The following is a 25,861-nucleotide window of genomic DNA, read 5'->3' as shown; positions in this document are numbered from 1 at the left end:
CGGTAGCTGGTACTTAAGCCCCCTGGGAATAAGTAGTCTCTTAGGCACAGATACCAAATCCAGGGGAGTAGTGGCAAACAGTGCAGTATTTATTGATGGTATTCACAAGAGCATTCACAGGTGCTGTACAGTGGTTCACAAGAAACAAAAAAAAAAGATAAAATCAAAAACCTAGTAATATCCCAGCACTAACATGACTAACAAAATATAGGTCCTAACTAACAGGCTACCGCTTGTCAGCCTCCACATATTCAGTTTGCTAGTTGTTAACAACCTAAAGGTGGCCATACACTCTACAACCATCGCAAGACTTTAGTCTTGCGATGGTTGTAAAGGGATTAAAAAAACGTCTTGGACAGGCAGATCGCACTCTCGATCATCGCAAGCCCGCCCCCCTGAGGGGCGGGCTTCCGATGACTGCAATGCTGAACGGGCAGTGTGCGCGTGCGCACACCGGCCCGTTCAGCATTTATCTTCCGAGCACCGTTCTAACCAGCCGAGAATCGTACGATTCCCGGCTGGTTTTCGAACATGCTGGTTCGACAGAAGACGTGCGACCGTACAGTAGAAACGGTCGCACGTCTCCGTTCACACTGCTCGATTATCGTACGAAAAACCGATCGCATACGATTATCGTACGATAATCGTGCAGTGTATGGGCACCTTTACTCCTCTCTCAGACAGGACTTGTCTAATTCCCAGGCCGAGAGCTCTGACTATAGGTTCCAGGTGAGATTAAATTGCCAGTGGAGAGATGAGTAAACCCTGCACTGGAGCCAGTATCAGCAATCCCTAAATGTATATTAGAGGAATCTGGGAGACCTATAAATCCAGAACAGGACCCTCCCAGGCTCCCCCTGGGATGGTTGATAAACAAGTGTGTATATTTTACATTTCTAGACAATATTTTGTTTTGAGTTTAATGGCTGTAATTCAGCAACAATTAAAGAAAATCATAAAAACATAACTTGTATAAATAATTTCACACATGCTCCGTACATTTTTAACCTTGGATTTAGAAATTTTCCAACTGAATCTAATAAAAAAGTGTGAATCTTGGGTGAAAGTTGTGTGAATCTTGGGTGAAATAATTTATACACAGACCCCCTAAGTGACCAGTTCCTTTTACTTAACCACTAAAAAACTGCTTTAACCCCCAAACAATTATATATTTTAGCAGAGACCCTGTAGAATGCTAGTTGCAGTTTTTATTCTCACACAATATCTGTGCAAATGTTTATCGAATATATATTTTTAGGAAGAAATCCACTAAACGGAATTTTGGGGCACACAAATATAATATAATACGCAGTTTTTTTGGAAAAAATAAAAGATGGGATTGCTTTGGATAAAAAGATACAATGAAATGGAACAAACTATGGTACCCCAAATTGCCCATAGGCAAACTTTTAAAACTCCTTACTGCTCATTAGTTTAGAGTTAACAGTTAATGATGACCCTAGATATATTGCACTAGATATATTGTAACATACCCGAGGAGTGTTTCCATTTGCATGTGTGTGTACATAGAGGTGGAGGGATTTAAAGATTTATTTTTTTTAATTATATGTCACTTTCATTTTTGTTTTACTTTTTAACTTTTTAAATTTAACTTTATTGCTATCACATGGGGCTAACCACCCCCTTATGTGATAGCACAATGGAAGTGACAGGTCCTCTTTATAAAGAAATCAGGGGTCTATTAGCCAGGGGTCTATCAGGGGTCTATACTGCCCCAGCCTGTGAATGGACAGTAAGAGATGAAGCAGCACAATGATAAGCTACTTTCTGTCACTCTGTTTTCTATTCCTATCCGCATGCTTCTTGTCAATACTGACTGGCTTCCTGTACTGCTTCTTCATCTCACACTCTAGTCCTACTGTTCAGGGACTGCAAGAAGCTGATAACCTTTCAGATTTAGGTACTACTTCTTTTAAAAAATAATTTACAGATGTTTTAATGAATGATGAGCTGCATTATTTTGTGTCTTTTTTATGTGCCTGGAACCCAGCTATCATTTTTTATTTGTATTAATTGTCATTGGTCTGTCTGTCTTATTGAAAATGTTGGCGATACTTCTTTACAACTATCATTTTTGTATGGGAAAACAAAAAGGGAGACCGAAGTGCCATCACCTAGCTCTAGGTTGTGGCCCTTCGGTCTCCTTTTGTTTTCCCATACAAAAATGATAGTTGTAAAGAAGTATCACCAACATTTTCAATAAGACAGACAGACCAATGACAATTAAAGGAGAACTATGGGGTTCTATCTTTTTTTTATGAATACATTCCTTAGGCTAAATAAGTAAATAATGTAATTTACTCTAATTAGCCAAAATGCACAGTAAGGCTGTAAAACCTTATTTTAGGTGGTGGGCGGGGCTAAGCGCCGCAATGAGAAGACATCCCAACGTATCTGACGGGATCCTCCCCACTGATGACTGACAGTGATTCTTGAGAGCTGCTGCGCGTCCACGAATATATGGACATGCGCAGCAGCTCTCTCCTTACCTGCACGTCCCCGTGTGCCAGCTCCTTCCCCCCTCTCTCTCTCTCTCCCTGCTGACACTGACATACTAAAACGATTGTGGATCGCTGATGACAGAGGGGAAGGAGCTCTCTCTCTTCAGCATTTACTACAAATGGGAAAGTCCATATATGGTAAATTATGTCACTGGAGATCCCTGCTGATCGGATCCGATCAGCGGATCGGATCCGATCAGCAGATCGGATCAGCAGGGATCTCCAGTGACATAATCCAGAGTCTAATAAGCTCCCAGCCGCCTGGGAGAGAAACACTTTCTCACAGAAAAGTTCACTCTGCTCGATCAAGCAGAGTAAACCTTTCCCTGCTCGTTTTTTCTTATTTGTTTCTTCTGACGGCATAGGAATAGCAAACTAGCTATTGCACCTGCCCACTGCTGCTGTCAGTCAGCAGAGGGGGACCTGCAGTTCTCCATCAGGTCCCCGTCTGGTGATTGACAGCAGCAGAGGGCGGGTGCAATACATAGTTTGCTATTGGCTATTGCAAAGTGAAATAGCCAATAGGAATCTAGCTATGCTTTCCTATGGGGATTTTTGTTTACGGCAGCAGAACCGCCGGCCAATAGAAAACAGTTGGGCGGAGCTAGCTGTCACAATTGTTTTCTATTTTATTTTCTACTTTTTTAAACAATTTTTCTGTTCTGCTTGGTCCCACAGAGGGACCGAGCAGAACAGCCGAGCCGAATGCCGCTCAGCGGCATTTGGCTATTTACTCACTGCTGTTCAGCATCTATAAGAATAGACCGAACAGCAGCGAGTAGCCTGCCGGAGGTTCGGCTTAGCCGATCCAGGTGTTGGATCGTTCCAACTCCTTCTGCACTTCGGGTCGGCCGAACATGCTGAGCATGTTCGGCCGACCCGAAGCCACCTGATGTACGGCTGATTTCAGCCGATATACGGCTAGAATCAGCCGTACCAGCCCAAAGTGAATAGCCGAACAGTGTTTGGCTCACTTCGCTTGGGGTCGGTCAGTCACTCGGCTGCCTACGGCAGCTTAGTGATTAGACCCCATCGAGTTCAGCACTCAAGGTCAGTGAGAGAGTGAGTGAGCTGTGATACTTTCTTTTGTTTATAAAGAAGTGAATTCTGCAGTGCTGCATCAAAAAAATTATATTCAACCATCTGTCATTCCCTGCTTTCCCCTATCCCCATAGTAAAAATAAATCCTAGGCATAAAACTATTAGGCCTATTATCCATGGTTAAACTATCATAGGGCTGGCCAGGTTTTTACTGCTTTATCAACTGCACTCTCCTAATTCTGAATAAAAAAATAAAACAGACAATAAGCACACTGACAACTGCAGAGAACAGAGAAATGTAAACGAGTCAGAAGCAGCAATGGATAAAAAATACAGTAGACAAGGATACACAAATGTGACAAGATATTGCACAGCTTAACATGATAGAAGGACAAGAACTAAAGGTAAAGCAAGACCAACAGTTAGCACAGATTAGGTCAAAATCCAAGATTAAAAAAAGAAAACCAAGAATAAAAAAGATCAGATCAGACACTAGCATAAAGTTAGAGAGACAAGACTGGAGTGACAGGCAAGAGACATTAAAAAAAATAGGGCAGGTTTAAGTCATAATTACCATGACCATGTGAATGGGAAAAAGTCTCAGATATGGTAAGGTCTCGAGTTTAAATAATTTGGACATTATAATAATGATATTATTATGTTTAGTGAACTCCTTCCAATATATTATTGGCTACAGCTGATTTTAACTAAGCAGCTGTTCAGTAAGAATATGAATTGTACTTGCATGGCAAACAGAAAGCCACTAGAAAGAAGGACTACAGATCAATGTGTGGATGGGGGTATAAAATTATGTCAAAGAAACAATGTACAATTCACAAAAACAATAGTAGCCCAAAAGTAACTACATTTGTAAATGTGTACTGTTTGGAAATACTGTATACTTTTTCCTCAGTGAACAGTGTTTACATGTGTTCAGGTATAGCCATTTGTGCAGACTGGGCCCTCTTGGAATTATGGGGTCATCTTTACTAGATGTGGGACAGATAGGTGCTCGGACCCATCCCATTTTCACAAAGGCTTGGACAGAGCTCACATCTATCCATCTGTCTGTTATTTAATATACAGTGAATAAGTCTTTTTACAGGGACAGCACTTGAATGGTGGGACCCAAAAATTGTTCTTGCAGAGGGCCCCAATGGTGACTCTGTGATTGGGCATAGCCATTGAATATATCTGATCCTTCAAAAGGAACATATTACAATACTGAGTTTAGTAGCTAGCTATGGTTGAATGCATATGGTCGAATGGGCAAAGTGAAAAGATCTCCTGTAAGAAAAACCACCCACCGTCTAATACTCACCTTCTACATGTTCCCCTGCTGCTCCATTAGAGCACTCAGTAAATGCCTGGTGTTTTCCAGGTAGGGGGGATTATGTGACCTCCTCCCAGGTAGTAGTGCCTGGGTTTGAGCAGCAAATAGCCAACCTTAAACACTGTCACTTGATCGGGAGGAGAAAGAAGAATTTAACCCTTTGTAAACTTCAATACCATTTGACATGGAGCTTACAAGGAATTAGGACCCCTTCCTCTGACATAGGAACAAAGCAGGGGGAGACCACAGGGAAGGTGGGTATCAGTGATTGTTTTTTTATGAGAACCTGTCACTTTGCCCTTAGTGGACAAACTGGCAGATTTTCTTTAATCTCACTGCTTTTTTTTTTTTTTTTACAATTTTAAAATATGTAACATGAAGGAATATGTAAACAGTGTAATATTTTGTATAATAATTTATTTGTTTAACTGGTTACATGATTTTGTTTACCAAAATATTTTTTTTTCCTTGTTATGTTCTGTATTATAGGACATAGAATGAAGCTTTACTATAGAATGAAAGCTTGTATTTGCTTATAGTGTGTCATCCTGTTGAGATTTGTTTTTGATCAAATGGCAGAAGAAAAGATAATAGAATGGCCTGCAGCATGTAGCAGCCTTCTTGGTGGTGGCATTCAAGTGAATGAAATGCGGCAGCAATTTTAACACTTTCCCTTTTTCAATTTTGTTATATAGATAGGACTCTGTTTGTAAATGGTAAACATTTTAATGTGCATATCTTGTCCATTTATGCTACTCCTGTGTATAATTCCTTTTTTTTCTTGTGAAACAGAACTTAAAAGGTGACAGATTACTGTGAAGGGATTGAGAAAAAGATGCAATTTAAATTCATTTAAATGGCTTGCTTTCTCTGTTATGCCATTTTATGTAACTGTGATTGTTCATTTGTGTCTTTGAAACAAAAATATACATGTGCTACTCATATAAGCATTACAATTACTTCATGATTAACAGTTCACTGATGTTTTTAATAATCTTTGACCCCAAAGATTATATGTGCGATTTAAGTCTCTTGACATAGTAGCATAGAAAAAAACACTAACACAAACACACTTAAAAAGAATGAATTTTTTGTATCTTCTAACCGATAGCAGGTTACAGGAATAGCAGTCTCAAGTCAATCTCAGGGTGAAGTCTGCACACATGACTGCAGGCTGCTGAATTCCATTGGTATTACAGCCCCTACCCCAAGCAGGGTGTTAACTGGTTAAATTCTACAAAAACTGATTACTACAACTTCCCAGTTTTTTTTCCAAATTTAAGAAGCAATCCAGTAGCTTATTTTATCACTGAGTATATTGGTCAGAGCAGCTAATGCTAATCTCGTTTAATATGAAGGTTGTATATGAATATAGCAATTTAAATGCATGTTTAACGACTAAGCCATAATAGTAGAAACCACCTGACAAAAGATACTACAACATATAGCTAAACAAAACTTGCCAAAGCTGTCTTTACAAAGTTAAAGTAGAGAAAAAAATAATAACATGTATACAGTATGTTAAAATAATTGATAAATTCATTGGATAACTGATGCCCGAGAAAAGACATTCTCCCTTTTGGTCTACCTGCAGACCAGGGTAGCTAAATACATCCTGCAATCCAGCACCTATAACAGTCTGGAATAGACATATCTAAAAACCTGAGCTGATCATTTAGTAACAAAATTCTTCCTATAATGCTATGAGCGTCAAAAATACTGTATCTCGACTTCCGGTTTCGGCGCCTGCAGAGCAAGTCGCGTATGTGAAGAGCTCGGGGCTTTCGGGACGACTATATCTGCATTTTTATATCGGCCAGAGCTGCCATCGAGAGGTCACGCAAGACCCAAATAGCCTTCCCACCCAGTCTCTGTCCATGGACAGATTTTTTGACAGATCTCGCGCTCTGCTGAGATCGGAATCCCGTCTCGGGAAAACGAGCACGCGCAACCTGACGGAGGCCATGGAGGCTTCTCAACCGGCCTCACTAACGGACCCAGATGCCAACTCTATCTCAGACCCTGAACCGTCCGTCGACTTGGCAAAGATAGCAGCGGCGGTAGCCAGGTTATTTAAGCCCACTATACAGGCCTCGGTCCAGGCCATGGTCGACTCGGATGTCACAAAGGGCATTCAATCGCTCCGTCACAAGCTCCTGGCAAAGGCTCACCGCGTCACGGAGGTGGAAAACCGAGTTTCTCTCTTGGAAGATGAGCTGGCATCCACCAACTCTCGCCTACAGGCCATTGCCAAACATCATCAAACGGTTACTGCCAAGTTAGAAGATCTGTAGAACCGCTCTAGGAGAAACAACTTGCGTATAGTAGGCCTGCCTGAGTCCTACCTACCAGCCGACTTACTAAATCTCTGCTCACATCTCCTACCAGAAGCGCTGGGACTTACCCGTGCTTGCATTGTGGAAAGGGCACATCGCTATTCAGCTGAAGTAAGCCGCAAGCGGAAGGCTTTCTCTGAGATCTGCAAGATGCTATACCAACGAAAACTGCGATTCTCCCTGATCAACCCAGCGACCCTGAGTGTCCAATCAGGGGATGGGACTCGTCACACTTTTACATCGCCTCAAGACGGCCTACAGTTGCTTGAACCGGCTGATGTGGCGGGTCTTGATCAACGCTCCCATTCTGGAAGTAAGCGACAACGACCATCCTCCCCACCTCCAATCTCCGCACTGGGTGAGCCCACCTGAATCCACCTGAGCCCGCCGAGAAGAGTGATGATCTGAAGTCGGATGCCCGACCCTGAACGAGGCGACTTATCTCTGTGGAAGTTTGTGCCCGCTGTTGGGTACCCCTAGTTCTGGCTTGTGTACCACCCACTTCACCGTACAGATGGGACAGACGAAGGACCTCGCCTCACCTCATTGCGTAACTATGCTTGATATTTTTCACTAATATATCCCCACCGTTGACACTTTTTCTAAGACAACATAGCTCTGGCCTAGAAGGACCCCCTTACCTATAGTCCCGTATTTCACTAGTGTTTTCGATCCGATTCACACTGTGGGAAAAAAGGGAGTGATATGACTTGTTTTTCTTTTTCTCAGGTTCTTTACCCAATGGGGCTGATCCACACTGCTCTGGGACTACCGGTCCAGGGTGGATCACCTATGGGAGGAAGAGTGTCTGTGCTATGTTATTTTTTATGTTTATTTTTGTTAATTTTGTTGATTGTTCTCATGTCCATGATTTCTGATTTGCAACGTGCATGTATTCCGCAGACCTATTTTGTGCCTGGTCATGTGACCTTTTTGCCTGTGCTATTAACGATGGGGGCGGCCTGTGCTCCTCCAACAGTGGTGTTACTTATAAACATGGAGACCCGCCCACTTCGACAAGTATTGTATTGGTCTTCAGAGAGTCTTGGGCACGGATGCCACACACCCGCCTTCAGTCCTATTTTCTATAAATATGTCTACTACAGTTAATATTGTGACGTGGAATGGGAACAGGCTGCGATCACCTCAATAACCCTCCAGAATATTACGTCATCTAGCTAAATTGAAAATTACATAGGCGTCTCCCCAAGGGGGACGCTCGTGTATGGCGTTTTCCCTCTCATCTCCTGGACGATGTCAACTTTAGGGAGGAATTGCTGCTGGCATGGCAGGACTACACAGTTACCAATGACCTACCGGGCACTTCCCCTACATTATTTTGGGAGGCCGGTAAAGCCTATTTAAGGGGACGGCTGATTGCCTATGTCGGAGCCAAAAGAAAACAAGCGATAGCATCCCATTCCATAGCTAATCTTGCTCTACGCCAGGCCTATGCGGACTTTAAAACCAACCCCCACACACAAACTTATGATCTCCTGGGCCAAGGCTGAGGGGGAATACGAAGCATTATTACACAAGTACGAGCTATATACCAAATCTGTTTGGGAGCTGAAGTTCCATAAATTGGGCAACAAATGTGGTAAATTGCTGGCCAATCTAGTTCGGCCAGGCCAGATCCCCTGCCCGATCCAATGTCTGAAAACCCCTCAGGGGCAGGGAGTCGCTGACCCAAAGCAAATAGACGCCTTGTTGCACACATACTATCATAAATTGTATACTACCCACTCTACCTTGACTGACCACACTACCTTCCCCTTTGATACCATCCCCCTCCCTACCTTATCTGAACCCCAACTAGAATCTCTGAACGCAGATATAACAGAGCAGGAAATACAACAAACTATATCTTCTTTAAGTAATGGGAAAGCCCCGGGACCTGATGGCTACACAGCAGAATTGTATAAATTCCTTAAAAATCCGCTGTCCTCCACACTCCATAAGGTGTTCACTCACATGTGGTCAACAGTGTCCTACCTGCCCACTGGCAAGGAAGCCTATATTAAAGTGCTATTGAAACCACAAAAAGATCCCCAGTTGCCTGACTCATACCGCCCAATTTCAGTGTTAAACGTTGACTCTAAAATACTCTCCAAAATTCTAGCGAACAGACTTGCCTCTATCATGCCGTCTCTCATTCATCATATCCAAGTGGGATTTACCAGGGGCAGGGCAGTGGTGACCAACATCAGGAAAGTACTGATGGTGTTAGAACAATGCCAGAGGGTGCCTGAGAAAGGCCAGGCTATACTTACCTTAGACGCGGAAAAAGCCTTTGACTATGTCAAACATGACTGGCTATTCCTAATATTATCCAAACTAGATTTTGATGGCCCTTTTAAACAACTGATACATGCCATGTACGAATCCCCTATAGCTCGCATACACACCCCAGGTTTTTTATTCCCCCCCCTATAACTTTACTGCAGGGAACCAGGCAGGGCTGCCCTCTTTCACCCCTTCTATTTAATTTAGCCATAGAACCCCTATCACGATGGTTAATTTTTAAAGCCGATCTAAATGGTATCAAAGTGGGCAAGGAGGAAATCCGAGCTGCTCTTTTTGCAGATGACTTACTAATCTTCACCTCCAACATGGGTAAAGATATACCCCTAGTCCTATCGATTCTACAAAAATTCGGTCTCCGTTCGGGGTACAAGATTAACGTAACAAAGAGTGAACTCCTGCCCCTTTCCCCCAAGCCCTCCCCAGAGCTACCAAAGTTAACCAAATATGGGCTAAAGATTGTGGCACATCATATCACCTATCTGGGGGTGAGGTTGGGAAGGCTACCTTCCTCACTCTACACCCTCAACTACAAACCCCTTATTGAAAAAATGGTGAAGGAGATGGAGGTGTGGACTACCCTGCCCCTCTCGCTCTTGGTAGGGGGCATGTCATCAAAATGATGAGCTTCCCTAAACTGCTCTACCCCATACAAACTATACCGCTGTTGCTCAAGCATAAGGATGTTAGAACACTAGAACGAGCGTTCACCAGGTTCTTATGGAAAGCTAAACGCCCACGCATCTCCTACCACCAACTACAAGTTCACAAAATGGAAGGAGGATTGGGGCTACCTAAAATCCGAGCCTATAATTTGGCGTGCCTCCTGCGGCATGCCTATGACTGGCTACTAGATACGTCATGTTATTCCAACCATAGCCTGGAAGCCGAACTAGCATCCCCATGGTCGTTGGTGGGCTTACTCCATACTCGTATAAATAAACTACCACCCTCTTTATGCACTAACTCTCTGATTAGGGATACAGTAGTGGCATGGAGGCAGTATAGGTTGAAGGCAGGGCTGCACCCATATATGTCACAGCATGTTCCCATACGACATAACCCACACTTCCCGCAGGGCTCACACAGTAAGATTTTTGACACCTGGGCAGCTAAGGGTATCCATAGGCTGGTTCAACTGTTTGACCCGGAAACATCTAGACCTCTCTCATTTTTGGAATTACAAGCGAGATTTCACCTGCAGCCCCAACACTTCTTCCAACATATCCAATTAACTCATTATTGGTGCAGCGAGACCACTATACCCAGCACTCTTTTTCAAACCACAGAAATAGATAGGGCTTCGTCCGCAAACCCTGGATCAATCTCTAAAATATATCCCATATTAAATTCTTACTTTAACCCCAAACCGGCAAGAACTTCCCTGGTGAAATGGAGAAGGGAATTCCCACTGGAGGATTTTGAGAGTGCTTTGCTGGAGGGGTGTCAGAACATTAGGCGATGCACACCTAATGAGCAGTGGAGAGAGACTCACTTCAGGATCATCCATAAGGCTTATTATGCTTTTGACTTTTTCCTCAAAATAAGGGCTCCAAGCCCATACTTAACAGCATGTCCCAAATGTACCCTGGAGGGAGCCTCTCTCCGTCACTGTCTCTGGGACTCGGTACTCTCCTATTTATCCGTCATACTGAATATCCCCCTGCTTCGGGAGCCCTGGCTGTGTCTCTTCAGCTACTGGAAACCATCACCGGTACCTAGTAGACAAATGCAGCAATGGGTGTATGTGGCTCTGTTACTGGCAAAACGTATAATTATGCATCAATGGCTCTCCACACAGCCTCCTTCGCCCCAACATTTTGTGAAGGCGTTGACGTCTTTTATGTGGAAAGAGAGGCTTGAGGCAACTCTTGACCCGGACAAACACTCTGTTTTCTTTAGGAAGTGGGAACCTTTTATATTACACAACTATTCAGGGGCTGAGCTACATGCTCTCATGTATCCCTTCAAACTTACCAACTGGTACCTAGAACGGAGGTTGGAGAACACCCTAGGGCAGTTAGAACTCCCGGAGGACTATGACCCAGGCTAGGTGAGGTAGTCATCAAGATCTGTCATACACATGGCAGTTTGCTGCGGTTTGGATAGTATGCACAGGGAACAAAGATGCAGAACTCTCTGGACAGTGTTTCACGTAATATGCAAATCTCTATGTCTCTTTTTGCTTATTTTTCTTTGGTCTACGTGTGACATGAGTGTATGGTATTTTGTACGTTATTTTGTTTAGATCTGATGTATTGCTATTTCTTTATTATTTTCATACTTTGAAATCTGATGTTCTATGGAATTTCAATAAAAAATGTTTTTCAAAAAAAAAAACTGTATCTCCACAGAATCTCACTAAGATATCAGTTCCTTTTTATTGTGCTTACAAGAGCAAAGATAAAAGTAGAAAGCAACCAGTTCAAGTTTACCAATGTTCCTGAGCCAGACAAAAGTGAAACTTTATTTTGAGCAAGGAATTGGGGAGGTTCAAATTGTAGTTAGCCTGTTAAGAAGTACGTAAGCACAAAAACACTATATTGCCAAAAGTATTGGGACGCCTGACTTTACACGCACATGAACTTTAATGGCATCCCAGTCTTAGTCCATAGGGTTCAATATTGAGTTGGCCCGCCCTTTGCAGCTATAACAGCTTCAACTCTTCTGGGAAGTCTGTCCACAAGGTTTAGGAGTGTGTCTATGGGAATGTTCGACCATTCTTCCAGAAGCGCATTTGTGAGGTCAGGTACTGATGAAGGCCTGGCTCGCAGTCTCCGCTCTAATTCATCCCAAAGGTGTTCTATCGGGTTGAGGTCAGGACTCTGTGCAGGCCAGTCAAGTTCCTCCACCCCAAACTCGCTCATCCATGTCTTAATGGATCTTACTTTGTGCCCTGGTGCGCAGTCCTTTTGGAACAGGAAGGGGCCATCCCCAAACTGTTCCCACAAATTTGGAAGCATGAAATTGTCCAAAATGACTTAAGAGTTCTCTTCACTGGAACTAAGGGGCCAAGCCCAACCCCTGAAAGACGACCCCACACCATAATCCCCCCTCCACCAAACTTTACACTTGGCACAATGCAGTCAGGTAAGTAACGTTCTCCTGGCAACCACCAAACCCAGACACATCCATCGGATTGCCAGACAGGGAAGCGTGATTCATCACTCCAGAGAAGATGTCTCAACTTCTCTAGAGTCCAGTGACAGCGTGCTTTACACCACTGCATCTGACGCTTTGCATTGCACTTGGTGATTGTAAGGCTTGAATGCACTGCTCGGCCATGGAAACCCATTCCATGAAGCTCTCTACGCACTTTTGTTGTGCCAATCTGAAGGCCACATGAAGTTTGGACGTCTATAGCTATTCACTATTGACTATTGTAGACAGTAGGCGACTTCTGCGAACTGTGCGCTTTAGCATGTGCTGACCCCGCTCTGCCATTTTACTTTGGGATATAGCGATCACACAAACAGGGAGGGTAATTCTGAGATAATGAATTATTTGTACCACATTCAGAACCAACTTCCCCATGGATCCTACTCCTGGATAGACCCTGTAATGGGACAGGAACATATGGCAGGTTACTGCCTTCCAGAATAACTCTGGAGGTACAGCACTGAATTCTATCCATAGGGATGATAGTCTGCGGAAGAGCGAACCCAGTGATTAATCTGTGGTGCCATCTGCTTGACCAGCACAATGCATGTGACCTAGTGCACACAGAGTGCCACTTACCAAAACCACCAGAAAGATGAACAGATCGACCTGAAAGAAAAAAGGTAACCTCAATGCTATTCCTAAGCATAGCAGCCACATTGCTGGCATGAGCTGAAATAAAAATGTTATCCTGGAATACTGGCAACATTGATGTACTATTTAGATGGATGGATCTTCCAACCATCGGAAGATGCTGGGAGAGAGAGATTTAGGACTACCTTGCCTGTGAAATAGTAGCAAGAAGGTGGTTGCAGCCCAATCTTGACTATCCAACACACTCCTCACCGAGGAGATTACTGAAGGGAAACTATTCTACATGCTGCTGTCCACACTGAGTAAGTGTGAGCTAGATGAAGTCGAGGAAGGAAGAACATATACAGCACTACTTGTAGATTCCAAGGGAAAGAAGAGACTCTTCTGAAAAGTGAATCCTTGCACAAGTCCTTAAGAACTGGCTTATCAATTAACGAGCTTCTCATTGTGTCTCAGAGGATGAATATAGAGGGTACTGACACCCAAGTAGACATTGTTTGCCTGAAGAAAGTCCAACATATCTGTCATGGCAAGGTGAAGAGAGACCAAACCTATTAAGCTTGCAAAGTCTATGAAATTATTGCACACTGTAGAATATATGTAATGTTGAGTAGGTGCTCCATTATTCAACAAACACACTGAGTGTAGATGGGTAATCCAGGCAAGGCAGACTTCACTTCCAACCTCCAAGCCACGTAAGGTAGTTGTGGATGTGTTTGGATGTAGCACCTGCTGTAGAAGGTCTGAATATTAAGGATGACTAGAAGAATCCAGGGTCAGAGACTACAAGAGAGGGAACCCTGGACAGATGGGCCACAAGCAAATGATTGCCATCACCCTACCTGGATAATTGTGGGTGCCATTTAGGAACCTGAATCCATTTGGACTGAGGAAACATATATGCAATAGAATAGACATTACTCGTTCCCTTAGAGCGTTCTCTTGACAAGGAGTGTTTGCACTCTGTGCTCTTAGGGATTACCATCAGCATGAGATCTGGATAACTCACTTGCTGCTGATCCACAGGAAACTGCTGGAAAGGAAAACATTGTCGTCCAGGGCTTTGTGGCTTATAGTGTCAGCCAGGAAATGCTGGGGAGTTAAGCGCTGAATCCCTTTTTTTTTTTTTTTTAATTTGGAGGTACCTCCATCAGCAGTCAACAATTCCGACACCTATGGGTAGACACTACATCTATGGAAAAAACATCATTCAGCTGTTCATTGAACTAATACGGAGGTTCCTTGGATCTGAAAGGCTCTCAAACTCAAAGATGCTGAAAACATTTTCCTCTTGATGGACTGTCACTGACCTTTAACCAAAGGGCTGTTGAAGTGATTTGCACATAGGAATCTCTTATTAACTCGATCACTGGATAGGGACAAAGATAACAGCTGAAATAGGCTTGCCGCCTTCAGCCATAACCAAGAATCTCATATTTGGAATCATCCAGAACCAAAGCCACAGAGAATGTTTTTTTTCGTCTGAAGAACCCTGTTGGAAGACTCTTAGCGGCCAATAAGTCAAATGTCACCAGTTGAATTGATTCTGGCAACTTGAGACACAAAGGAGTTGTCCTGGCAACTTGGGATGCCAATGGGTAGGATAGAGGTATAGTCTACCTCAGCAAGCACTGGACCACTTTGGCTTTCCCCCTTGGCGATCGCTTCCAATTTGATCAGAGCCTAACTTAGGATGGTTTAATGGACTGCCAGAGTATGAGCATGCTGAACTATCAGCAGAATGTCGCTGTAATAGCTGGAATGCTTGTTCACTCAAGAAGGATGTGACTAGATGTAATATTTGGAAAATTACCTAGGATTGTAGCAAAGCCAAAGGGCAGGTAAACAAACCAAAAAAAGTGGGACTTTAGAATGGTGAGCAAGACATTCAATGAAGTACAGGTGCACAGGAATGTGAATACACATCTGCCAGGCACAGCATCCTATAGTCCGTTGATGGCTTAAGGTGATGAATATAGTGATTCCAAATGCAATATTTGGATCCTGATCCATCTGTTTAAGTGTTCAAACCAAGACTAGTCTTAAGCTTCCTAGTTGTCCCACTGGGAAAATTAGAGGAAAAAGGCTTGATATCTTTGGACTGGAAAAGATTATGCAACACCATTTGGATATGTGTACTTATAACCTAAGGTTTTGCTTGCACCAAGGAACCTGATGGTATTGAATGGACTGAAAGATGAGAAGAAAAACCTGACAATGTTCGTCTTGAACTCTTAACAGGACCTATGAGCATATACTCTGAACAGTAAATGCTCAAACTTTTGTAAGCTCCCACAACCTGAGAAGTGTTGGAAATGCAGCAGCATTTACTAATGTACTGATGTCTTTTGAGCTGTAGATGGCGCTGTAGTGGAATGCTGGTCCCTGTGTGGATGCTTATCTGTAATACACAAGAAGTTCATTTCCTTCACAATGGTATATCCATTCATGTAATAGCCTAAGCAAGTAGAACTTAATTCAGCATTCCTCAAGATCTCAGTGTTTCATCTGAACACATAACCAGCAAGATGTACCCTCAAAAGGACTTTTGCTTTTCTTGGGAGGGAGTGATCTTGGTTGGTTCAATGAAGAAAGGAGGATTGTGAATTCTTCTGTCTCTGTGACATTAGATATTGGTGTGTGTGTGGTGAGATCTGTACAAACTCAAGGCAATTGCAGTCTCGGATGAGAAATGCAGCATATCTATAGCAGCCTCACTATGAAGTTACTGCTGATGTCAATTTATTCAGAACTACCATGCCCCTGAGACCTTATTGCCAGCCAAAATGTCAGTCTCCGTTCTTAGGCCAAGTATGGACTGCCCTTGCCAGTAAGTGCTATTACTGGGCTAGTAATTGAAAGTTCATAAAGTACAACACCACTGTGTAAGGCATCAGACAGTTCATAAAGTACATCACCACTGTGTAAGGCTTCAGACCGCCATCCTTCTCCGCTTTATTCACTGCTGCCCCTGCAGGGTAAACCTGGCACATAATCCTGCCCGGTGATTGCAGGTGCGACACTATGGCCAGCCAAAACGTCAGTCTCCGTTCTTAGGCCAAGTATGGACTGCCCTTGCCAGTAAGTGCTATTACTGGGCTAGTAATTGAAAGTTCATAAAGTACAACACCACTGTGTAAGGCATCAGACAGTTCATAAAGTACATCACCACTGTGTAAGGCTTCAGACCGCCATCCTTCTCCGCTTTATTCACTGCTGCCCCTGCAGGGTAAACCTGGCACATAATCCTGCCCGGTGATTGCAGGCCAAGTACTGCTTAAAGGTTGTACAAACCTTGTGATGCAATCCACTAGCTGGACGCAGGATGCTGCATGTTTAGCAGCTGTATCACGGCTTGAAGCGGACCTTTCATCCCAAATTGAGCAGCTTACTCTGTCTTTGGGGACCAGTACTGGTGATGAGAGTTATAATCCAGAAGTTCATGCATTTGCACTCTGAGAAGCAGTGATGGCAAAGGGCTGGAGAGATTTACAATCCATTAACCCCTGCATATGCACTCTGAGGAACAGTGCGGTCAATAGGGCTGAAAATGTTCAATTCATTATGCCCAAGCATTGCGCGCTCTTTTTTACTTTATCTTCATACATACCTGACCCTCACCTTATAGGATGTAGCTGTTCTCTTGGGGAATTAGGTTAGGTAATTGACACATGATCCAACTTTACAAACACAGATGAAACTGAAGATAATGATGTGATTAACAGCACCTGTCAGAACCTGCTAGACACGAACAGCCATGCTGAAAACCTGGAAGCCACATACTCATGTGCTCAGGGTTATAGTACCACAAGCTCTTGTCACTAACACAATCCCAGATAGCAAGAAATTGTGCTGCAAGTTTTAAAGTAACTTGCTAAACTATTGCAGACTTGCCAAGCTTCACAATTTTGTTGCACAATTACAGCAAGTCTGCATTGCAAGTCTCCAGACCAGCGAGCTTGCAGAGCTCTTGCTAGGACCTGCAGGACTCTTGCTGTAGACTTGTCAAGCAAATTTGCTACAAATTCAAAAAGTGTCAACTAGAACTTGTGCTGCGAGTGTTCTGCAAGTCTACAACTTGCCAGGAATATGTGCAGCAAGTTAACAAAATTACAATTTCACCCAGCCACAAGTTTGTAGAAAGTTATCCTTGCTATCTGGGATGCTGTATACATAGGACCATGAAAAGATTACTGAATTACAGGCAGGATAGGCCTGCAAGAAGCAACAATACCATAAGTTACATTTAAACATTAACAATGCTTGGGGAACCACAGGTGACAGCAAAATACTCACATGAAAGGCACCCAAAGGAGTTAAGGCTCAAGCTTGAAGCTGAGAGAGTTAGCAAACAAACACATTTCTGTAAGATCTAGTTAAGCTTTAGCAGCAGAGCACATGGCAGCAGCCTGCACTCAGCAAGCACCTGCAGGGTAAAACACCACAAGCCAGCTTATGGATGTTTTTAGGTAAATACCTGCAAGATTCAGCTAAGGTATAGCAGCGCCACAGAATCACATACTTCCCTGTAATGCACCTGTAAGGTTTAAGCACACATGGAAAACTGAATGGCTCTACAGACATAACAGAAATTCAGAAAGATTCAGCCAGAGCAAAGCAGCACTGCCAGGCCATAGGAAATAGTAGCACATGTATCTCTAACACAAACTAATTGAAAGAAAATGGAGTGGATCCTTTACTATTGTTTTTTTCCCTGATTGTTGCCTGAAGCTTGGACCTGAAAAATCATGTTTTTGTTTTTTATTAATTTGGGAGTTTTACTATTTAATGTTATGTTCCTCTAAGTTTGCTTCGATCTATTATTATCTCATGTCACCTTTTCATGTATACTGTAGACTGACCTTGACCTTGAATTGTAGAATACTACTGTATCCAGTATCTTAACTTATGTACAGTATCCATGATCTAAGCGTACATTAAAGATATATTCCAGATTTAATTATATTGCTTTAGTAAATCAATCCTAGTGTGTAGGCAAAAACAATAAGGCATTGGTATAAGAACACAAACATGTACAGAACTAATATATGTAATGCCAACAAATACTGAGTTTATTTATTTATTTATTTATTTATATGAAAAATATAGAGTTTAGCAAGCTTGTGTTAGACACTAGAAATTAAATTTATTCTAAATTGCTCAAACATCAAAGTTTCCATCATATGCTTTGCCATATATTTCAACCAAGACCAAAAGATAAAATCTTCCTACACAGGGAAATAGGTAAACTGAATTTGGTGTGCTTCTTTTGATTTTAAGAAAAAGCTATTAAATTTGTAATTCCATCAAGATATTCTTTCAATCTAGTATGTGCCCTCAGATTTAAAAATACTATTTTTAATGATGTCTTTAGCCCTATGAATACCAAGAAGCAAATGTAATATTGAATATGTTATTTGATTAGAAAGTAGCAGTATTATGACATTTCTGGTATAGGCAGTTGGCAAAGACATGAAATTGAAATTAGCTTTGTTTGAAAGATTAAGTCACTATTGTCTGGAAGTTTGAAGCTTTTGATCATAACTTTTATTTGACATGGACAGGTTAATGCAATTTTGAAAATAATGTTTGATGCATTAAAGTAGTCATTATGTACTAAAAGAAACATGAACCTTACAGCTTGAAGTCTAAAGCTACAGTTGCAGTTGCATACATCTACTATTATTTACTTTATTTAGTTACATGTGTCTTCAACCCCACAAACAACACAACAAAATAGTTGCTGTAATCAATCATGTCTATTATAAAGATTTGTGTATTTTTTTGTGAATTTAATAAAACAGCTGTCAGCTTTTATTACCAAACTGTTGTATTATACATGGCTAAGCATGGGTGAATCTGCCCGGGTTCAATTCATGAGGGTACGTTGGATCCTGTTTGAAATGAGCAAAACATGAACTTAACAGCAAATTCCATTAAAGTCTACGTGGGAGGGAGTGCTAATCTTGATACTGAATTCTGTTGTTAAAAAAAATGCATGGGAAACTCACCACTGCTATGGGGAACCTGTGCCAATAAAACATAAAAAACCTACAGGGTTCATGCAGCTTTGAGGGCAATATGAAAAACACACTATTCTGTTAAAAAAAACAGCTTTGAAGGATGCCTTAAAGCTAAACTCCTGATACGTCCAAGAAGATCCTGTGAAGCACTGTATTAGTCGGAGATACTATAGTGCTGATAGCAAACCTTCGGGTCCTGATACTACACTGTGCTGAGCAGCTTCCCTTGTTCTGAAAACACAGGGGGTCATGCACCAGATACAGCGGCCATTCAGAGAAAGCCTAGTATTATTCTGAATGAATACAAGGCGTTCCCTGATTAGATGAGGGTTGGTGCTGTTACAATCTGCTTAGAGCATATACTGCGTGGCCTAAAAGATGTGATCACTTACAAAAATATTATTTGCAACTCCTTCCATATTTAGCACAAGTTCTCTGGTTTAGGGGGTCCCACGTTTGGGGGTCATTTATATTCCCATCCGGTATCACTTTACTTTTCAGCTATTGGTATCATTTACAATGTTTCTTTACAAAAAAATTGTTTTCCCTTGTAAGGTCATCTGTAAGGTGATTGCTAGTACTGTGCATGTGCGTGGTCCTGTTTTCCGTACAGCAGGGAAACATGCACTTGCGCTCAACAGGACACGCACAGGAAGACGCGCTGACCTCTGGTGCACAGGAAGTGATGCAGTGAGCTCTAATGGCTCTGCCTATTTCATCAAGCCTACCCTATACACAGTTACTGTATGATCTTTAGCTTGTTCCTGTGTTACTGTTATTCTGCCAGATTCTTGTTCCTGTGTTTGACCAGGATTATTCTTGACCTCTCTTGATTTCCACTTGCCTTCTGACCTAGGATTGTTTACTAGACCTTGCCTCTGCCTCCTCCCTTGTACTTTGCTACAAGCTGGTGTGACCCTTAGCTTGCCTAACCAGGATCCTGCACAATGCTCTGGTACCCTGCCTTCTGCCCAGTGATGACCTCGGTTCTGCTATACCTGACCCAGGACTTCCGCCTGGAAGTGGGTGCTGCATCCACTGGCACCCGTGCTACTTGCTGTTCACTCAGGCTCTGTCACCATCCTCTGGGTTTATGGGACATGAGATGCAAGGGAAACCTCCTCAGCTAACTGGTCCCCAGCCAGGTACAGTACGTGACTCCTGGAACAAGAGGCAAAGAGTAGGCAACAGCAAAAATTATGCATACAAGCTCACAGCAATAGGCTTCCTGCCTTCCCAGAGTAAAGGCTTGACACTTAACGTAACACGTTTCCGAGTATCTGTAGAAGAAGAAAAACAAGTCCCCAAACTACCACCATGTCCACAACTTGATAGCAAACGTGGCAAAGCTGCTTGGCCTTTCAAATGCTTCTATACTATCTGGTGAATAATAGCCCCTTTCCCCATTCATGACCTGGGTGGTCCCACATTGATATATATCTATCTCCGAACACTATTTTTTATGGGTTTTATTTTTGTTAAACATTATTTACCAATTTGCTCTCTTAAATAGTTTTTTTTTTTCTTTCCTTGTAAGGCTGCACCTGCCTTGATCAAGCAAACAGGGGTAGGGACAGCAAGGCTGTGAATAAAAAAAGGACTACCCGATGTTGAGAATGTACTACCGACTGGAGGTGTACTTCAGATAATGGCCTGTTTTGCTGCAGGTGTCATGTTAGAGCAGGTCTTCAGTGCAGCAGATGGGTTTGTAAATTACATTTTAAAAAATGAGTCAGGCCTGGAAGAAATCTCCCTGTGCCTTCTATTTCAACATTTGACCTTGTTCTTATTGTCTTGTGTCTACACATTTAGGCCTGTATTAGTTATGAAAATGTGGTTTAAGAGTTGACAGTTTGCCAAAGACCTTGGGTGCAGAATCAAAGAAGCTACCTGATATTCACAAGTGAGTGATAAACTCATGGACTTTGCTGCAAAATGGCTCCCATGTTGCAACAATGGTGATGAATCAGTCAGTTATTTAAACACATGTACCTGCAGTACATTTTTAAAAATGTTAGATTAACTGTCTTATAAATATGCACCTACTGACCCACCCAAAACAAATCTGATTTGTTTTTATACATTATAGTCTATCTGAACAATTTATGTACTGTCCTGCTCTAATGCTTGCTCTTGTACAAGTGGTCAAATAATATAGCTGGCTAGTGTAGCGTCACCTAAATCAGCCCTTGTTCCTTAAGGTAAGCACACCTACTGGTTCTGTTCATATAGCACAAGAGGAAGAACAATGGTTTAGCAAGAATACATGTGGTTCAGGAAGATATAGATGTCCCCAAAAAATGACAGGATTGAAGCCTCAGCTGAAACATGATCAGAAGGATATCCAGGCAGTAGTAAGAGACCTAGTCAATAACCAGCCAAGATGTTGGTCTAGGCCATGGGTCAGCAACCTTAAACACTCAAAGAGCCATATGTCAAGAGCCTATGTCAACAGTACTGGTATACTGAATATCAACACTGGTATATTCATTTTTAGAGCAAGGTAACAGTATTAAATAAAACTGCCTTGTATCTTGCAGACAATTTCCCATCATTGTTTAGGGTAGCATTTATGTTAAATCTTTGTATTTTTTACACCTAATATGCTTATAGAATTCATAGACTGTTCAGTGTTAAAAATGTTCATGTTTGCTGCAAACCATTGCTACAATTTCAATTGCATACTTCAGTAAGGGGCAGATTTCTAAAGCTGTGAATTTGGCATTCACCAAACATTAACTGAATCAGTCAATCTAATTTAAAACACATGCACCAGGAAGATTCACCTGCATTGAATGTATAATGAATGTCCCTTTTACTGCTTTATAAATATGCCACTAGACCTTCTGTATAAACGCAGCAGTAGTAGAGTGTGCAGAGCCGGCACAACCACACAGGCAGCACAATCGGCGGCTTGAGGGCGCTGGTGGGAGAGGGCGGAAAAACACCGGAGCAGCTCAACCGATGGGACTCTGAGCATAAGTTTCCTATAGCCAGAGCCCCGCCCCCAGCTCCCTCTGCTGCTCTCTACGGATCCTGTTGGTGCTGTTCCTGCACTGTCCCAGCCGAGATATTAACATATGAATGGGCCACAGTGATTTGCATATCAATGAGCTGTGACCCATTAATATGTAAATATTATGGCTCATTGATATGCAAATCGCCAAAGCTGCTAAAGGAAGAAACAACTGCCTGAAGACTGCAAGAACAAGGTATGTTTATGGTGAATACCTTTGTTACATTGGCGGTCAGTGTGAATACCTTTGTTACATAGGCGGTCAGTGTGAACACTTTTGTTACATTGGCGGTCATTGTGAACACTTTTGTTACATTGGCGGTCATTGTGAACACTTTCTAGGAAGAAACAACTGCCTGAAGACTGCAAGAACAAGGTATGTTTATGGTGAATACCTTTGTTACATTGGCGGTCAGTGTGAATACCTTTGTTACATTGGCGGTCAGTGTGAATACCTTTGTTACATAGGCGGTCAGTGTGAACACTTTTGTTACATTGGCGGTCATTGTGAACACTTTTGTTACATTGGCGGTCATTGTGAACACTTTCATTACATTGGCAGTCGATGTGAAAACCTTTGTTACATTGGCGTCAGTGTGAATACCTCCATTACATTGACGGTCAGTAAGAATTACTCTGTTACATTGGCGGTCATTGTGAAAACTTTTGTTACATTGGTGGTCATTGTGAATACTTTTGTTACATTGGCGGTCAGTAAGACTGACTCTGTTACATTGGCGGTCAGTGCGAATACTTTTGTTACATTGGGGGTCAGTGTATATACCTCCATTACATTGGTGGTCATTGTGAATACCTTTGTTACATTGGCAGCCATTGCGAATACTTTTGTTACATTGGCGGTCGGTCAGGGTGAATACTTTTGTTAGATTGGTGGTCAGTGTATATCCCTCCATTACATTGGTGGTCATTGTGAATACCTTTGTTACATTGGCGGTCATTGTGAATACTTTTGTTACATTGGCGGTCAGGGCAAATACTTTTGTTACATTGGCGGTCAGGGCGAATACTTTCGTTACATTGGCGGTCAGTGTATATACCTCCATTACAAGGGCAGTCAGTGCTGTTAGTTATGCTATCTTTAGTGAAGATCTATGGGTGGGTGTCCTTGTATTGGGGAGCTCCATGGTAATAGAAGTGGGGTGTCAATGCCTGTGGCTTTACATATAGGGCTTCAGAAGATGATGGTCCTTCTTTTCCCAAATTCTAGATAAGTTCAGTGTGAGCTGTAACATGAACATCTTCGTTATGCTTTCTGGAGTGGTACACATTGGGGGGTGTGTTTGTATTGGTGTGCTCCACCATAAACTATTTGGGGTATCATTGCTTGTGGCTTTGCATATATAGCACTAGTAGCTGATGGTCTTCCTTTTTTCCAAATGATTCTGAGATAATTGGTTTAACCTGTAACATGGATATCACAGATCTCCTATTAGTTTTGGAGTGCTGCTCTATGGGATGTAGGCAGAGTTAATGGACTACAAGTGCAGTGCATATGCAGCTGCCTGAGGGTACTGTGAGGGGGCGCAAAAATGCACCTTCGTCTATGTAGGCAAAAATCCTTGCACTGGCACTGAGAGTGGCGTACTGTGTTACTTTAAGGACAAGTTCACTTTCCCTCCCTCCCTTTGAATGAAGCCTGCCATATTAAATAGTTACCTTCCTCCCCAATCCGGTAGTCTTCACTGTTCAAAACTTCCCAGCACATATTCCTATGTGTGAAACATAGGTGTGAACACAGGGTGTGCCATTTGTGCATGGCACAATGCAAAAACTGCAACAGCAAGCACTGTGTTTTTAGTCACTGAGCCTGTGGAAAGATCACAAAGATCTCTCTGTGACCGGCTCAGTGATACAGAGTGCAGCAGCACTTTCCATTTGCATTCCTCACATAACAACCACAGTCCTCAGTGCTTGGGAAGCTGCGAGGGCCAGTGGCCATGGCTTCCCATCCAATCAAGGAGCTTAGTGGGTTTTAATATTGCTTTATAACTGCTATCTATGTACTTTCAGAATATTCCAGACATCTCCGGGGTCTCCCTTCATTCTTTCCAACTTAAAATAATGCTCTTCGCTGATGACATTATCCTGTTTTTTGCCAACCCTTTCTGAGATTTCCCCATCATTCAAGGTGTTTTCAAACATTTTAGCAAATTTTCTGGTTTAAGCATTAATATCTCCAAATCGGATGTTCTCCCACTAACCTCCCCTGCATCCATCTCACTGCAATCCCTACAAATTTTCTCCATAGCCACGGACTCCATTACCTATCTATGTCTCCGGATAGGCAAAGCCCCTCCTCCTTGTACACTCTTAATTATCCTCCCCTTTTTGAGAAAATAGACAAAGAACTTCTCCTATGGAAAAACATCTCTCTCTCATTGTTTGGGAGGATACACTTAATCAAAATGATACCATTTGCACACCTTCTGTACCCCATGCAAACACTGCCCATATTCTTAAAACATAAGGATATCTGGAAACTTAACAGAGCATTCACTTCTTTTTCCTGGCAAGGGAAGAAGGCTAGAATCTCTTTAAAAAAACTTTTTCTACCCAAAAACGAGGGCGGTATGGCCTTTCCGAATATTAGGCTATACAATTTAGTCTGTATCCTTAGACACTCCTTAGACTGGATTCACTCCTCTTCCCATTATTCAAATGTCCTACTTGAGTCGGAGATAGTATATCCCTGGAAACTCCCTGCCCTGTTGCATTGCCCCTTTTACACTCTGCCTCCCCTACTATGATCCCATATCCTAATACGAGATAATGCAGTGGCTTGGGGAGAAGCTCAAAAATGCATGAAACTAAATCCTTATTTTTCTCAATATCTAGCTCTCAAAGGTAATCCCTCATTCCCGCAGGGAGAGGAATATGTAACCTTCTCTCAATGCAAACAGAAGGGCATTCCCAATTCATTCACTTCATGTCAAGAGATCTCCACAAAATATTAACCTTTCCTGAATCCAAGCAGTTATATGAGATCCCTGCAACAGACTTCCTACACTTTTTACAAGTTTCCACCCACATTAAAAAACTTAACCCCGGGGGGGCGCATGCGCGCAGCTGACGATGAAGCAGGCCTTCTGAGACGGCTCCGCAACTCACCCAGGCAATCCCGCTCGTAACCCGGAAGTTCGCCCCGCACACCCGATTCAATACCCCAGCCAGCAATCGGAACGACCCTTGCACCTGATTATGTCGTCCGCAGCGCCCAAACTTCAGCAGAAGGGGAAACAGCAGCCCATCAAGGAAGCGATGGCCAGAGCATCGGCCAAGATGGCGCCCGCGGCCCTCTCACATGAGGTAACAGCCCGCGCAGCCTCAGTGTCCAGTAGTGATATGGACGAGGGGGATCTTAGCAGCCATGAAGGAGATCGCTCCCGCAAAAGATCCCAAACAGCTTTACTGCAGCGGTTTGATGCCATGCTCCAGAAAGCACTCCAATCCACATCAAAGCAGATAAATGAGAGGCTGCTTAAGGAAATCAGGGACATAGGCCACCGCACTGC

This window comes from Nanorana parkeri, unplaced genomic scaffold, assembly GCF_000935625.1.
Source record: "Nanorana parkeri isolate BGI_ZX_2015 unplaced genomic scaffold, ASM93562v1 scaffold734, whole genome shotgun sequence".
NCBI lineage: Eukaryota > Metazoa > Chordata > Amphibia > Anura > Dicroglossidae > Nanorana > Nanorana parkeri.
Note: the sequence above shows the minus strand (reverse complement) of the source record.